Source organism: Lithobates pipiens, unplaced genomic scaffold (assembly GCF_037356315.1).
Source record: "Lithobates pipiens isolate NorthernLeopardFrog02 unplaced genomic scaffold, aLitPip1_a1.2 Scaffold_8, whole genome shotgun sequence".
NCBI lineage: Eukaryota > Metazoa > Chordata > Amphibia > Anura > Ranidae > Lithobates > Lithobates pipiens.
Genome location: NW_027507903.1, coordinates 670,510,258 through 670,526,474, shown reverse-complemented (window position 1 = coordinate 670,526,474; position 16,217 = coordinate 670,510,258).

Here is a 16,217-nt window from a genome sequence, read left to right as displayed (position 1 = left end):
TGATCTGGGGGTGGAGGGAAGTCTGGGTGGTTGATCTGGATTCAGCAGGCCCAGTTTGACCAGCAGTTCTTTACCTTCAATAATATTAAATACTGTGTAAGTCGAGCCATTATGCAGTACGGAGAGTTTAAAAGGAAATCCCCATCTGTACTTTATTCTAGCTGCTTGTAGGGCGGTGGTTACTTCTTTCAGCCTGTGTCTCCTTTCAAGCATAGCAGGGGAGATATCAGGGTATATCTGGATCCTGTGACCGTCAAACTCAATGTTAGGAGTGTTTCTTGAAGCACGCATGATATCCTCCTTGGTGAGGAAATCTTTCATGCATAATATTACATCACAAGGAGGTTTATCTGGAGTGGGTTTAGGTCGCAGGGTTCTGTGTATTCTGTCACAAGTAAAAGCAGAGGGGGGTTTCTCTGGAACACGCTTATGAAAGAATTTGGTAACTGCAGGGAATAGATTCAGGGATCCCTCGCAATCTGATATTATGTCTGCGATTGCGGTTGTCCAAATCCTCAATTTGGGCTTGCATGTGTGAAAAATTGTCAGCCAGAGCTTCATAGTCCTTCCTTAAATTATTATGAGCCAAAGAAAGCTTGTCATGTTTGGTCTCCAGAATATCAGTTCTGCTTCCTATGGTGGCTATTTCTTGCGATAGCAAATTTGTGGATTTATTCAGTTCTAGCTGTATTTTGTCTGCCAGTTTGTTATATATGGAGGATAGGCTAGCGTCAAGGTCAGCTTTAGAGAGAGGAGAGTTGTACTCACATTCGCCTTGTTTTTAGGAGTTCTCGGACGAAGGGCTGATTGAGGCCCCCGGGCGGTCAACGCCATTTTGAGGCATGCCTGCAATGCCTTTCTTTGCTTGGAGAAGAAAGTTAGTTAAAGAGTGTTGGAAACGGCGTCCGTGCGCCTTTCTGCTAGACGGCATGCACCGATCTGTCCCGCAGGGGTTCTTATGGTTTTCGGGTGATAAAATGCTTGAATAGCCCTGGGAATGGAGCTTGGGATTCCGAGGCTGACGGAGCTCCGATCAAGCGCGTCCGCTCCGCATCGCGCCGCGCATGCGCCCCCCATCTTTCCCTTTTTTGGCACAGGGAATATGATTGCTAGTAAAGGAAAATGTGCATAGACTGACTCTATTTATAGACTGAATAATGATTTGAGGGGACATTGTTTATAATTTGATATTTGTTTTGCTTTCTCTGCAGATTCCAGTATGATGATTAAAGTGACAGAAATGGATTCCCTTATTAATAATCATTCTATAAATGGTAAATGTGACTTCAAAAGTAAATACTCTACATTGAATGCCATTAGCTCTCATTTATGCCAATCTCTCACAGTGCCCATTTTTGGGCTTATAAAGATGCAGATGATACCTGAGATTGGCTTGTTAGTAGTAAAGCTTTGAAAAGTAACTGCACTTTTGTTTAGAAAATGTACATTGCAGGGATTTTAACCAACTTTGTAGCAGATTTCAAACTGTTTCAGCTCAGAAGAAATAGCTTTCTGTGTCATCATGTCCTTTCCTTTACAAACTTATTTTGAATGGGAGTGTCTGGTTCATTATAATCACCTGGTAAAGTCGTAGGGCCTGCATCGCTTTGTAAATTTCTATTGCAAAGGATGCCTAAAATCTGACTTATATCTTAGTGCATACTTCTAGTATAATCAGTGAGCCAATCACAGAAGCAGGAAATGGTTTGCAAAAGCAGTTGATGTACATCTAGAAAGAAATACTTTTCTGATAGAAGAGAGTCTAAGGCCGCGTACACACGGGCGGATTGTCTGCCCAACTTAGTCCGCTGAACCGTGTTTCAGCGGACAATCCGCTCGTGTGTGGGCTTCAGCGGACTTTTTCAGCGGACAGTCTGACGAACAAAGTCTTAAGGAATTTCCGTAATTTTGTCCGTCCAAACTTGGTTTTGTCCGTCCAAACTTGGTTTCAGCGGACAGTCCGCTCGTGTGTAGGCAAGTTGGACGGACTAAGTATGGCGCATGCTCAGAAAGGATTTACACGGCCGAAGGTTGCATTGCTGTGTATTGGACGTCGTTTTTCTAGTCCCGTCGTACGTGCTGTATACGTCATCGCGCAAGCTTTCAGCGGACTGTCTGTTCATCGTGTGTGGTCAAGTCCGTTCATTCAAAAGTTGGACGGACTGTCTGTCGGATTGTCTGACGAACTTAGTTGGCCAGACAATCCGCCCGTGTGTACGCGGCCTAATGCCGCGTACACACGACCAGACTTATGTCCGACAGACTTTCGAAGGAGTTCTGCCGGAGTTCTGACAGTTCTGACGGACTTTCCGAATGAGCGGACTTGGCCACACACAATCACACCAAACTCCGACGGATTCGAATGTGATGACGTACGACTGGACTCGAATAAGGAAGTTCATAGCCAGTAGCCAATAGCTGCCCTAGCGTCGGTTTTAGTCCGTCGGAATAGCATACACACGAGCAAATTTTTCGGTAGGAACTGGGTCCGGCAGAGTTCTGGTGGAAAAATTTGAAGCATGTTCAATTTCTATAGTCTGTCAGACTTTTGCGAATCAAAAGTCCGTTGCAGCCCACACACGATCGAATAGTCTGCCGGAATCATTCCGTCAGACTTTGGATGTTGAAAAGTCCGCTCGTGTGTACGGGGCTTAAGAGAGCTTAAAGCTATAAAGTTATAAATACATATAACTAGGGATCCCTAGGGATCTGGAATCCCTCTTAAAAAAACAAGGATGCGGATACCTCAAATTCCACCCCATGTGAATGAGTAAAGGGTACATAGTACCCCTACTCACTTACAAAAAAAGAATGTAATTTAGAAATAAACACACCCAAAAGTCTGACAAGTCCTTTATTGAAAAAGTCCAATGATGCACGTTGTGGAAATTTATTTTTAATAAAGCATTTCTCAAATGTTTGGGTGTGTTTATTTTTAGGTTACATCCTGCCAAGTGTGCAATAGTTTTTTTTTTTAATAGTTTCTTAACCACTTCCCACCCGGCCAATGCATATATACGGCCGGGTGGGAGCCGTCTACTCCTGATAGGACGTTCAGCAACGTCCTTCAGAAGTAGCGGGATCGCACGCGCGCGTGCCCGCGCAGTGGCGCGATCCCGATGTGCTCGTGTCACCCGGACACGGCACATCTCAGATCGGCAGGAGGGCTCTGTGATTGGCCCTCCTGATCACATGACGGCCGTGTCCAATCACAGCCGTCATGTGATGTAAACAAACAGCCGATTGCTAGGCAATCGGCTCTCCTCTCCTCACACGGAAGTCATCGCTGAGGAGAGGAGAGCAGAACGCTGCAGCCGGCTGATGATCAGTGAGTATGGGCTACTTTTTACAGCTTTTTACTCACTGATCATCAGTGTAGTGTCAACACACCACACACCACACAGTACAAACACAGTCCCCACATATGTCCCCAAAACACACATGTCCCCAAAACATACATGTCCCCAAATAATAAAAACACATGTCCCTAATAATAAAAACATGTCCCCCACATATGTCCCACTAAAATCACATGTCCCAATGATTATCTGCACACATATGTACGTGATCACCGGCACACATATGTACATGATCATTTGCGTACATATGTCCCTGATCACACAAACCAATTATTATACACTTAACGGAATGTTTTTTACCAAAAACATGTAGCAGAATACATTTTGGCTTAAATTTATGACAAAATTTGATTTTATTGGATTTCTTTTAAAATAGAAAAAAGAAAATATTGTTTTTTTTCCAAATTTCCGCTTTTTTTGCGCTTATATCGCAAAAAAAAAAAAAACGGAGTCGTGAATAAATAACACCAAAATAAAGCTCTATTTGTGCGAACAAAATGATAACAATTTCATTTGGGTACAGTGTAGCATGACCGCGCAATTGTCACTGAAAGCGCTAGATCGCTGAAAGCTGAAAATTGGGCTGGGAAGGAAGGGGGTGAAAGTGCCCTGTATTGTAGTGGTTAATTAGGATTACTGCAGTATGGTACTTTTTGTTGCTTGTTGTTTTAACCACTTCCATACAGGCCCCATATAAAATGACACTGGCACGAATATATCTCCTCCCTCTGGGCGGGCGTCATATGGCATCCTCCAGTTTTTGCCTCCCTTGCGCGCCCCTGGGGACATGCAGCGTGGCAATCGGGATAAGGCGTGTGCCCTGGGACTAGGGATGAGCTCGGTGTTCAAGTCGAACGCATGTTCAACTCGAACACCGGCTTTTCGGCTGTTCGGCGAATCCAGAACTTTGTGGGCCATTCGCGCCATATTCGTGTGGCGCTCAGGGCCCACAATGCACTGCGCCATCGCAGTGCATTTCTGGCTCATGATTGGCCAAACATGCACTGTGACCCAACATGCTTGGCCAATCATAGCACCGGCAGTGAAGAGAGCCATAATTGGCCACAGGCAGGATGCCTGTGGGCAATTATAGCTCAGGGGGACTTAGTGCACGCCCCACACTATATAAGGCCACCAGTGCGGCGAACTTGTGTAGTGTGTTGGCGTGCAGGGAGAGAGCAGGATAGGCAGGGACAGTGTCATCTTTGCTTGTTAACCTAGAGCAGTTACAGTGGGTGTAGTGTGCCTCCTGCACAGTATACACCTGAAGATACCCCTTATTGCTGGTGTTGTTCTGTTTCTCTAACACAGGCATCTGCAGCAGTTACAGTGGGTGTTGTGTGCCTCCTGCACAGTATACACCTGAAGCTAACCCTTATTGTTGGTGTTGTTCTGTTTCTATACCACAGGCAGCTGCAGCAGTTAGAGTCGGTGTATTGTGCCACCTGCACAGTATACACCTGAAGCTACCCCAATTGCTGGTGTTCTTCAGATCCTATACCACAGGCAGGCAGCTGCAGTAATTACAGTCGGTGTACTGTGTCATCTGCTCAGTGTGCACCTAAAGCTACCCCAATTTCTTGTTTTCCCATCTCCCTGCAGGCCATTAGTATGTCTGGAAGGGCAACAAGGAGAGGCAGACAGTCACGAGCCAATAAAAGAGGGCAAGCAGGCTCTGTGTCTAGAGACAACAGTGATGGTCATGGACACTGTGCATCATCATCAGCACGTGGCACACTTGTGGGACACACTTGTCCTTATTTTCGGCAGCTGGACGTGTTGAGCCACATCATGTGGAAGGTGTGGTAGAGTGGATGACCAAGCCCTCGTCATCCTCCTCATTCTCCTCATCCTCTCTAACCCAGGCTCAGGGTACTGACAAAGCAGCTGCCAATGCATCCTCTTCCCTCGTCTCAATGTCATCAGTCTCTCCTTCCCTAGACCCACCATGTCCTCCTAAGGAGTCCCCGAACTGTTTGAGCACAGTGTTGGGTACATGCTCCAGGAGGATGCCCAGCGTTTTGAAGGCTCTGATGATGATATCCAGCTAGAAGAAGGCAGTAGTTTGAGCCCAGAGAGAGGGGATGCTCAAGAAGGACAGCAATCTAGCAGTCATGTTCCACCAGCTGCAGCATACTTCCAGGTTTGCTCCAGTGATGAAGAGGGAGGGGATGATGAGGTCACTGACTCCACGTGGGTGCCTGATAGGAAAGAGGAGGAGAAGGCACATCTCCAAAGAGGCAGGATGCCCTCCAGGGGCAAGCTTAAGGGCAGCAACATATGTCTCAAGCGTATCTCGTGTCGCCAAAACATCAGCCGCTTGGGCACCACATGCTTGACCAGACATATTTTGACCTGCCATTCAGCTCGTTGGCAAGCATACCTTAACCACTTAAGGACCGCCGTATTGCCAATTTACATCATCACAATGGCATAGGCAGGCATAAGCACGTACATGTACGTGCCTGCCTTCCAGCGGGTGGGGGGTCCGATCGGACCCCCTCCCGCTGGATACGGTGGTCCGGTTCACTCCAGGAGCGATCCGTGATGAGCGGATGGCCGTTGGTTTCTGGCCACCCCCTCTGGATCGCTCCTGGCCAATGAGAAGCTTCCTCCCACTGTGTATTGTTTACACAGGAAGGAGGAAGTGTTGTCATTCTCCTCGGGGCGGTCTTTTTGACCGGACTACGAGGAGAAGACACAAAGTAAGTGTGCACCAACACTACACTGACATGTAGGTACACACAGGCACACAATTTTTTCTGATCGCTGCATTAGTATCGCTACTGTCGCTAGGTAGCTAGTTATTTTTTTAGGTTCACCGCTAGGTTTTTATAGCACTAGGTACCCCGATATACTACCCAATAATGGTTTTAACCCCCTGATTGCCCCTAGTTAACCCTTTCACCCCCTTTTGCCAATGTCACTAAGCGATCATTTTTCTGATCACTGCATTAGTATCGCTAGTGTCGCTAGGTAGCTAGTTATTTTTTTAGGTTCACCGCCTGGTTTTTATAGCGCTAGGTACCCCGATATACTACCCAATAATGGTTTTAACCCCCTGATTGCCCCTAGTTAACCCTTTCACCCCCTTTTGCCAGTGTCACTAAGCGATCATTTTTCTGATCGCTGCATTAGTGTCGCTAGTGTCGCTAGGTAGCTAGTTTTTTTTTTAGGTTCACCGCCAGGTTTTTATAGCGCTAGGTACCCCGATATACTACCCAATAATGATTTTAACCCCCTGATTGCCCCTAGTTAACCCTTTCACCCCCTTTTGCCAATGTCACTAAGCGATCATTTTTCTGATCGCTGCATTAGTGTCGCTAGTGTCGCTAGGTAGCTAGTTATTTTTTTAGGCTCACCGCCTGGTTTTTATAGCGCTAGGTACCCCGATATACTACCCAATAATGGTTTTAACCCCCTGATTGCCCCTAGTAAACCCTTTCACCCCTTTTGCCAGTGTCACTAAGCGATCATTTTTCTGATCGCTGCATTAGTGTCGCTAGTGTCGCTAGGTAGCTAGTTTTTTTTTTAGGTTCACCGCCAGGTTTTTATAGCGCTAGGTACCCCGATATACTACCCAATAATGGTTTTAACCCCCTGATTGCCCCTAGTAAACCCTTTCACCCCCTTTTGCCAGTGTCACTAAGCGATCGTTTTTCTGATCGCTGCATTAGTGTCACTAGTGTCGTTAGGTAGCTAGTTATTTTTTTAGGTTTACCGCCAGGTTTTTATAGCGTTAGGTACCCCCATATACTACCCAATAATGGTTTTAACCCCCTGATTGCCCCTAGTTAACCCTTTCACCAGCGATCACAGTATAAGTGTCACTGGTGACGCTGGTTAGCCAGTTAGTTATTTAGATTCCCCGTCAGGTTTTTATATAGTGCCAGGGACCCCCATATACTACCTAATAAAAATTTGAACCCCCCAATTGCCCCTAGTTAACACTTTCACCACTGATCACCGTATAAGTGTTACGGGGGACTCTGGTTAGTTTGCTTTTTATAGCATCAGGGCACCCACCATTTATTACCCAATAAAGGTTTAACCCCCTGATCACCCGGCGGGTGATATCAATTAGGTTTTAGGGTCAGGGTCTGCGTCGCCCCAGGCAGCGCTAGGTTAATGCCAGTACCGCTAACACCCACACGCAAAGCATAAACCTCCCGTAGTGGTATAGAATCTGAACAGATCAATATCTGATCTGATCAGATCTATACTAGCGTCCCCAGCAGTTTAGGGTTCCAAAAAAATGCATTGTTAGCGGGATCAGCCCAGATACCTGCTAGCACCTGCGTTTTGCCCCTCTGCCCAGCCCACCCAAGTACAGTATCGATCGATCACTGTCACTTACAAAACACTAAACAGATAACTGCAGCGATCGCAGAGTCAGGCCTGATCCCTGTGATCGCTAACAGTTTTTATGGTAGCATTTTATATTTAAATCCGGAAGGCAGTGCTTGGTTTTCGGGGTCCCGTGCGTGGCTAGGCTCCCAAAAAGTCCCCCACATGTGGTATCCCCGTACTCGGGAGAAGCAGCAGAATTTATTTTGGGGTGTAATTTGACTTATGCCCATAGCATGTGTGAGCAATATATCATTTAGTGACAACTTTGTGCAAAAAAAAAAAAGTTTGTAATATTCCCGCAATTTGTGGCAAAATATAAAATATTCCATGGACTCAACATGCCTCTCAGTACATAGCTTGGGGTGTCTACTTTCCAAAATGGGGTCATTTTGGGGGGTTTTGTGCTATTTTGGCATTTTATGGCCTTCGAAACTGTGATAGGTAGTGAGGAGTGAAATCAAAAATTTGCACCCTTAGAAATCCTGAAGGTGGTGATCGGGTTTCGGGGTGCCGTGCGCGACTAGACTCCCAAAAAGTCCCACACATGTGGTATCCCCATACTCGAGAGAAGTAGCGGAATATATTTTGGGGTGCAATTCCACATATAACCATGGCATGTGTGAGCAATATATCATTTAGTGACAACTTTTTGTAAAAAATTTTTTTATTTTTTTTTTTGTCATTATTCAATCCCTTGGGACAAAAAAAAAATATTCAATGGTCTCAACATGGCCCTCAGCAAATAGCTTGGGGTGTCTACTTTCCAAAATGGGGTCATTTGGGGGGGGGGGTTGTACTGCCCTGCCATTTTAGCACCTCAAGGAATTAGATAGGCAGTCATAAATTAAAAGCTGTGTAAATTCCAGAAAATGTACTCTAGTTTGTAGACGCTATAACTTTTGTGCAAACCAAAAAATATATGCTTATTGACATTTTTTTTACTAAAGACATGTGGCTGAATAAATTTTGCCCTCAATGTATGACTAAAATTTAGTTTATTCGATTTTTCTTATAACAAAAAGAAGAAAATCTTTTTTTTTCCAAATTTTCGCTCTTTTTCCATTTATATCGCAAAAAATAAAAATCGCAGAGGCAATCAAATACCATCAAAAGAAAGCTCTATTTGTGGGAAGAAAAGGACGCAAATTTTGTTTGGGTGCAATATTGCATGACCGCGCAATTACCAGTTAAAGCAGCGCAGTGCGAAATTGGAAAAAGACCTCTGGTCCTTAAGGTGTTTATTGGTCCGGGGCTGAAGTGGTTAAAGACCCACACCAAAGAACAAAGGGGACCTCTCTTTGCTCCTCATCAGCTGGGATCTCCAACCCCACTATACCTTCAGTCCTTTCTGAAACCTGCACTGAGAGGAATGAAGGTGTAGAATTAGGTGTGTCACAGCCAAGTACTTGCGGGCACTCTGCTAACAGTACACCAACGTCCGATTGTAGCAGGCAAATTCCCCTGCCCCAGCTGCTGGACCGTTGAAAGAAGTTCACTCCCAGCCATCCACATGCCCAGTGTTTGAATGCTAGCTTGGCTAAATTGCTAGAATTTCAACTGCTGCCTTTTCAGTTGGAAGACTCGGCCCCCTTCTGTGAGTTTGTGCAATGTGCGGTTCCTCAGTGGCGGGTTCCCAAACCCAACTTTTTGTCACGGAAGGCGATTCCGGCTCTCTACCGGCATGTGGAAGGCAATGTCCATGCTTCGCTGGACAGGGCGGTCAGCGGTAAGGTGCATATTACTGCTGACTCATGGTCCAGTAAGCATGGACAGGGATATTACCTATCTTTCACGGCCCATTGGATGACTCTTCTGACAGCTGGGAAGGATGCAGGACAAGGTGCAGTTGTGTTGGAGGTTGTTCCGCCACCACGCCTCCAAAATGCTACTACTGGTTGTGACACACCTCTCTCCTCCACCCCCTCCTCTTCTTCTTCCTCCATGGCCTCTTCCTGTGCTTTGTCCTCAGAACCAGGGGTGCTCCATAGGCGTTCAAGGGGCTACGCAAGTACGCAGGCAAAAAGATGCCATGCCGTGCTTGCGCTGGTGTGTTTGGAGGACAGGAGCCACACTGGGGCAGATATTTTGTCAGCTCTGCAGGGGCAGGCTGAGAGGTGATTGACGCCATGCCAGCTTAAGACAGGAATGGTGGTTTGCGACAATGGCACCAACCTCCTCTCTGCTCTCTGACAGGGACAACTGACCCATGTGCCCTGTGTGGCTGACTTCTTTAACCTGGTGGTGCAGCGGTTCTTGGGCAGGTACCCGGGATTACAGGATGTCCTGAGGCAGGCCAGGAAAGTCTGTGTGCATTTCCGCCGATCATATAATGCCAGTGCTCATCTGGTTGAGCTCCAAAAGAAGTTGAACCTGCCCAAGAACTGCCAGGTGGAACTCAATGTTGGCTATGCTGCAGTGGCTGCACAAGCAGCAGAGGGCCATCAATGAGTACCTGTGCGACTACGGCACCAGGACAGGGTCAGGGGAGCTTGTTTTTTTTCACCATGCCAGTGGGGCATGATCAGGGATGCATGCACTGTCCTGTCACCATTTGAGGAGGCCACGAGGATGGTGATCAGTGACAGTGCATGCATCAGTGACACTGTACCTCTTGTACACCTGTTGGAGCATACGCTGCATGGAATAATGGACAGGGCACTTGAGGCAGAACAGAGGCAGGAAGAGAAGGACTTCCTTGCCTCTCAAGGCCCCCTTTATCCAGACAGTGTTCCTGCTGTCCCAACCATCACACAGGAAGAGGACGAGGAGGAGGATGATTGTGTCAGCATGGAGGTGGAGCCTTGCACTCAGCATCAGCAGCAGCATTCTTTTAAGGATGATTTACAGTCCCAAGAAACCCGTGGACTTGTACATGGCTGGGAGGATGTGGCTGTGGATCATGTCGTCCTTAGTGACCCAGAGGACTCCAGACCGAATGCCTCAGCTAACCTACGCTGCATGGCCTCCCTGATCCTGCAAAGCCTGCGGAAGGATCCTCGTATTCTTCAGATCAAGGAGAGGGACCATTACTTGCTGGCAACTCTCCTTGATCCACGATACAAGGGTAAGGTTGCGGACCTTATCTTGCCATCGCAGAGGGAGCAGAGGATGAGACATCTCCGGGAGGCCTTGCAGAAAGGTCTGTGCAACAGGTACCCAGAAACTGGGAGGTTATAAACTCCTGGTCCTGGACAACATGTTGCTGAGGCTTTGGTCAGTCACAGAAGGAGTGGTGGAGAAGGTGGCCATCTGACCAATGTGTTCAGACAATTTTTTAGTCCGCAGCCCGAAGGTCAGTTCCAGCAACCATCGCTAGCGTCTGATTTACATGGTACAGGGATACCTAGGGGCAAGGTCAGACTTGGACCCCTTTCCCACCGAAAATCCTCTGGCTTACTGGGTCTTGAGGATGGATTACTGGCCAGAGCTTGCACAGTATGCAATTGAGCTACTGGCCTGTCCTGCATCCAGCGTTCTTTCGGAATGCACATTCAGTGCTGCTGGAGGCTTTGTAACAGATCACAGGGTGCGCCTGTCCACCGACTCGGTTGATCGACTGACCTTCATAAAGATGAATCAGTCTTGGATCACCACCAGCTACAAAGCACCTGAAGCTGATGTAACCAAATATTTTTTTTTTAAATGTCACATCCCTTCAAGACTGCCTATGCTGATGCTGAGTGACTGTCCATGCTATGTTGACTATCCTCTTCCTCCTCAATGATCCTGCTGATAGCTCTGAAGAACATTTTTGGTTCTGGGTGCCGCCACCAGTGGCTAAGGCCCAATTTTTCAGCCCCTGTTTAACAGGGGCATGTAATTACAATTACAATTGTAATTACAATTACAAAAAAGGGACGGCCAAAAAAATTATACAGGGGAGATAACCCTTCCCTTTTTTTTTCAAAAAGCTTAAAAATAGATTTTTTGACCGGAGCTACACTTTAAAAATGTACCAGTTCAAAATTAAAAACAGATTCTACTTAACACAACAAACCTGTCTTGTTTGCACCGCCTGTTATGCTGCTGTTCTGAGTATATAGGGCCTGGGTGCCCCACACCTTTCCTTTTTTTAATTTGGGTACAGGGTTCCCTTTAATATCCGTACAAGACCCAAAGGAGCTGGTAATGGGCAGGGGGGACTACTCATGCCATTTTTCTCAATGATTTTCATCTATATTGCCGGAACCAGACATTACATTAAAACCGCAAACAGTTTTAAATGAAATTTTTTCTGTTTAATGTCATTTTGTACAGGGACTGTTCTAAACATGGGAAACACATGCCATTTCACAGGCACACTATAGACACCCCCCAGGCACGATATTTAAAGGAATATTTCACTTTTTTCACTTTAATCATCATTAAAATCAGTGCTCCCGAAAAAACATCTGTTTTTAAAAAAAAATTGCTTTGACCCATGTCCCCTGTGGCAGAAGCTGGGTCCCCAAACCCTTTTTAGGACAATATCTTGCATATTAGCCTTTAATATTATCACTTTTGATTTTGAACATTTGAGTCCTATAGACTTTAATGGGGTTCTAAAGTTCTTACGAATTTTCGGGCCGGTGGAAGGTTCTGGTGCAAACCGAACCGGGGGGTATATTCGGCTCATTCCTACCTGGGACACACCCGATCCCTGATCAGTGTAAAGAGACAATACAAATGTTTCTTTACAATGTGATCGGCTGTGTCCAATCACATCCGGTCACAAGCATTGTCCCCATGCATGCCGCTCGTGCTCCCCAAGACTTATTGCCCCAGTAATAAAGAGTACCTGTCACCAGCCAATCAGAATACCTGTCACCAGCCCATCTGAGTACCTGCCCCCAGCCCAGAGTACCCAGGTACCTTTCCCCAGCCCAGAGTATCTGAGTACCTATCTGCAAGCCATCAGAGTACCCAAGAACCTGTCACTAGCCCAGAGTATCTAAGTACCTTTCTGCAGACCATTAGAGCACCACAGTACCGGTCTCCAGCCCAGAACACCCGACTAGCTATCTGTATCCCATCAGATTACATAAGTACCTATATCCAGCCCATCAGGGTAACCGAGTACCTATCTGCAGACCATCAGAGTACTCGAGTACCTGTCTCCAGCCCATTAGAGTACCTGAGTACCTGTCTATAGCCCATTAGAGTACCCAAGTACCTATCTGTAGCCCATTAGAGTACCTGAGTACCGGTCTCCAGCCCATTAGAGTACCTGAGTACCTGTCTATAGCCCATTAGAGTACCAGAGTACCTGTCTCCAGCCCATTGGAGTACCCAAGTACCTATCTGTAGCCCATCAGAGTACCAGAGTACCTATCTGCAGCCCATGTCTCTTAGAATATACTTTCAGGTGTTCTATTTCCAAAATAGGGTAATTTTGTGGGTAATTCCATTGCCCTAGTGCTCCAGGACCTTCAAAAGTGTGATAGGTCGTTAGGAAATTAGATGTGTAATTTATGCTCCTAGAATGCCTAAAGGTGCTCCCTGTATGTTGAGCCTCTGTATGTGTCCAGGCTGTGGAAAAGTCTCACACATGTGGTATTGCTATACTCAGGAGGAGTAGCGGAATGTTTTTTTGGGTGTACAGGTGGTCCCCAGGTTACAAACAAGATAGGGTCTGTAGGTTTGTTCTTAAGTTGAATGTGTTTGTAAGTCGGAACAGGTAAATTTTTTAAGTGTAGCTCCAGCCAAACTATTTTTAAGCTTTTTGGATAACATAGGGAAGGGTTATCACCCCTGTAATATTTGTTTTGCTGTCTGTGCCCCTATTCAGAAGATTTCACCTCAATTTCTGTCCCAATGACAATTGGATTTAGAACATTTTGGGTTGTTGTGGAAACAAGGATTGGTGATAAAGCATCAGTGGTGGTACCCTTTTCCCATAATAACTCTTAGAGGAGAGAATTTCCCTTCCTAGGGCTAGATTTCCTCTCACTTCGTGTTGGCTTCCTCAGTTTGTAAGTTGGAGTAGTTTGTAAGTCGGGTGTTTGTAACTAGGGGGCCGTCTGTAATTGGAAGTATGCATATGCTGTGTGTGAGAAATAACTTAGTTCAGAAGACACAACACACATTATCATAAACATAAACACAGGACATCTTCATGTAATAGCAGGAGTCCCCAGTAGCAGACGGACCATCTCCTACATTGTACCGAGGCCAATGTGATCAGCTCTTTCAATTAACATGTATGGTTCAGAATCAAATAAACCAGGAACAGTCTTTGTATATTTCCTGGGAGATATGGTGGATAGATATTACTGTTTCATTTTAAGTAATCCAAGCCACATTTTCTTGTTCACCTTGTGCCCCTAATAGGCACGGGGTAACTTAGACATACAGTAAGAGGTGCATGAAGAGCTGAAGCAAGGGTTTCCCAACCTCTCCAAGGGATTCTGAGTTCCACCAGCCCCCCTGACTCCTGTCACATCTCTCCAAATTTCGGCAGCAGACTAACACAGGAGGAGACCCCAGATGGGTTGACCCCAAAGTTAGTCCATATTCCCAGTCCCCCAATGCCTGTACAAACACAGTACCCCAAACACATTGTCCCAAACAGAGCATTACTCACCCAGCCAACCTCTACCTCTCTTGTAGAACATACCTCCTGGGGAGAAGTGTGGACTGGCCCTTCTCCCTGGAGTCCTTTCAGAGAGAAGACAGGGTGACTGGGCTCTCTCCGTCATGCTGTGGGGGATCTGAGCTGACTGCCCAGCATCCCTGGGGTATACAGGTGGAGACTGTAGCCCCATCCACTTTCTATGGATGAAACCCCCCCAGTGTTTGCAAATCATGGCTGACATCCTCCTGTCTCAGTGCCAGACTACTTTCTGGGTTGTGTCAGTGGAGACCGAAGTCCCATCCACTTTCACAGGAACTCCATCTTTTAGTTGAGTGCAGAGGCTAGCAGCACTCTGCCCTGTCACCAGCCCTTCTGATGGGTTGCTGGCATCATTCTGAGGTACCATCTGCTGCTGGGAAGGGAAGCTTCATCACTCTTACTCTCATCTGGCTGCTGGGACGAAATGTCTCTGGTACTGTCTCCCGGGTGCATGGATCCTTGCTGGGGAGGAAATACCGATTCCTCCACCCTGGCTGACTGTTGGGGAGGAAGGACAAACACCTCCTCTCCCTTCTCCACCTGGATCTTGATCTTCTGCTGGGGAGTGACCGCCACATTCTCATCATGGGCCTCCGGAACTGCCGGAGGTGGAGGGCAGAGGTCTTGGACCCTCTGTCCAGTTGTCACTGCTTCTACTGGAGACGTTTCTGGTAACTCCACAGATGCTGCTGGCAGAAAATCCCATGTCTCGGTCACTGTTGTGGGAGAAAGGCCAACTGCCACTTCTCTGCAGCTGAAGCTGCTGTTGATGCTGGGCAGAGCTCAGGGATGTTTGGACCTGATGCCAGCTCTTCTGCTGGAGGCTCAACAGGTTGTTCTTCCTCGGCAGTGAAGTCTATTAAATCCCCAGTCTCTGGAACTGGTGTCTGGGGATAGAGGTTCACCATCTCTTGTCCATAGAACCCAGAGGATGTTACGGTGCTGGGCAGAGGCTAGCAAAGCTCTGCCCTCTTGTCAGCAGTGCAGGTTTGGGGATGGCCGTCTTCAGAGTTTCTGCTGCTAATTCTAGGGCATGCTGCTAAACATGTTCTATCATATCCTGGTATGCCCTTTCCAGGTGCTGTTCATTCCTTAGCAAATATTTCAGTTCCAGTTTAAGCTCTGAGACTCCTGAAAGACTAAGCATAGTCATTCTGTATTCTCGTAGGTCCTCAAGGGTAGATTCCCCTTCATAGCCAAACACATCCAGGGCCGCCAACGTCATATCCATCTGGAGAGCATTCTGTTGTCTCCCTTAAATATCCCTTCTCTGCGTTCCATTGTAGAGCACAATATCGATTGTCCAGATCTATCTCCTGCTGGACCAGCCTGTCCAACCCAGACACCCATTGGTCCTGGGGCCACTCTCCCAGGAATGGCATCTGTAACTTCCATTGGTCACTGACTTGTTGCTTTGGGGTTGGAAAGCACTTGCCCCAGTGTCTACCAGCGACCTGGAGGGCTCCAATCCAGATCTGCACCTGAATCGGCTGCCTGATCTCCAGGTACTGATCTGAAGACACAGACCTGAGGATTGCTGAAAGGGCACTCCACAGCAGCCCTTGCAATTTTTATGTCAGGTACATATCTCCTCTTCTGCTATCCGGACATTGGATCTCGGTGGAGGTTTGGATGTCCCAGACTGCAGGAAGGATCCCACTGCTGCCACCAATGTCACAGAACCCCATCGCACTCCACTTGAGTGCCGTCAGTATACATCTTCCTCCAGTCTGAACATCAGATATCAGATATTATAGCCACACATTGTAACTAAAAATCAGGCAAGACTAGCTCAGTTACACAGCTTGAACATGGAATCGTTTATTGGACAAACACACAAATATACACCAGGAGGACATTTCCACGTCCCCCATTCTGATCATATTACCCTAGCAGACTGTAACCAGAAACAGAAT